The sequence below is a fragment of the Melanerpes formicivorus genome, unplaced genomic scaffold (genome assembly GCF_026170545.1).
Source record: "Melanerpes formicivorus ecotype bairdi unplaced genomic scaffold, bMelFor1.0.p_v2 SCAF_20, whole genome shotgun sequence".
Lineage (NCBI taxonomy): Eukaryota > Metazoa > Chordata > Aves > Piciformes > Picidae > Melanerpes > Melanerpes formicivorus.
In genome coordinates, this window is record NW_027142372.1 from 3,081,842 (window position 1) to 3,083,382 (window position 1,541).

Below are 1,541 nucleotides of genomic sequence, written 5' to 3' on the forward strand. Positions count from 1 at the left end.
AAGTTTGGCTCCTATGCATAATAATCTCATTAAAATTCAGTGTAAATGTGTTGTGATTTTTTCCCCCTCTCAATAGTATTGTGACAATAGGATCAAAAGACCAAACCAAAAAGACCCAAAAAAAGGAAGGAGATGTTTTGTAGATTCCAGAGAACCACATTGTTACTTTATAAATTGTCACAGAGCTTTTGAAAACAACTGGAGTAAATAACATTTTGTTGCTTTACTACTGGCTAGGTGGTTTTTTATCGTCTGCTATAACATTACTGTTTGTGTTACCAGGATGTTAATTTAGCAGAGAGAGAAATTTAATGGAATCCACCCGGTGGATAATTTAGTTTATGCCTTCACTTATCTTAGCTTCTAGTCTCGTAGGTCACTGACTTGTAAAGTAATCAATTAAACATCAATTTTATGTACCACTTCCCTTTAAGCTGTTCTTAGATAATATTTGATCAGTTTATGTTTAAAACTAATGTTTAAACAAATCATCACCTTGTCATTTAGGTGCAGACACAGAAGACTAAACAACAGTGTTAACTTATCTGTTGTAGGCTGAAAATGCTGTCTAGGCTTATCTTTTTTTAATGTGCTTTTGACATAAACCCAGTTCACTAAGTCACATACTAAGAAATTCAATGGCAGAATGCGCTTAGTGATTTACTGAAATCATATGTAAATCTCATAGCCATATACTATGTTATAGATTAGAAACTCTGCAGAAAAAGGAAGAGAGCTGTAAGAAAATGAAGCGGTAGAGCCATGAGTTACTTGGAAGGTTCCGGAGCTTTAATCGTAACCTCATGTTGATATTCATATTTCCATTGTGCTTGGCAGCAAGCTGCTGTTTCAAATTTCTGTTTCTGTATCATTGTCAGCCTCTGAAAAAGAATTACAGTGATCCATAGCAACATTTTCTTAATTATGTTGCTATCAGTTAATTAGCACTTGTACAATGCAAACCAGGCATAGATTAGAAAGAGAATGAAGACATGTCCTGTGTCCAGGAGAACAGGCTAGGTTTTACAAATGAAGAGGTCTAATGGAGTTCAGCACCAGTTGCTGTCTCCTTTCAGTGAGAACTGAATAGCTACATTCTCTAGCACACTTTGAAAACCCAAGCTATAGGGTGGAGGAGTCAATCCTACAGCACTTCTCAGAGTACTGCATATGACATCTGCTTTCCTTGCATCAAAAGATTGTGCTGACTGTATTTGTTAGAGGTTTTACAAAATTAACCATAAGACTAGAAACATCAGACTTGTAAACAGTATTGAATATCACAATAAACATCCACCAAATTCTTTGATGTGTGTTTGTCATATCACTAGATGTAACAAAATTGATGCAAAATCTCTGTAAAGGCTCACCCCAGAATCTGTTAATCAACTGTTGCACAAAAACTCACCAAATGCCTTACCCCTTTTCTGATTCTTTATTTCCCTTCTACAGGGCAGAGTCAAAATTGCAACATTAAAACCTGCAAGGCACCACTTTATTAAATGTGCAAGAAGTCTATTATTGTTGAGAAAAATAGAAGC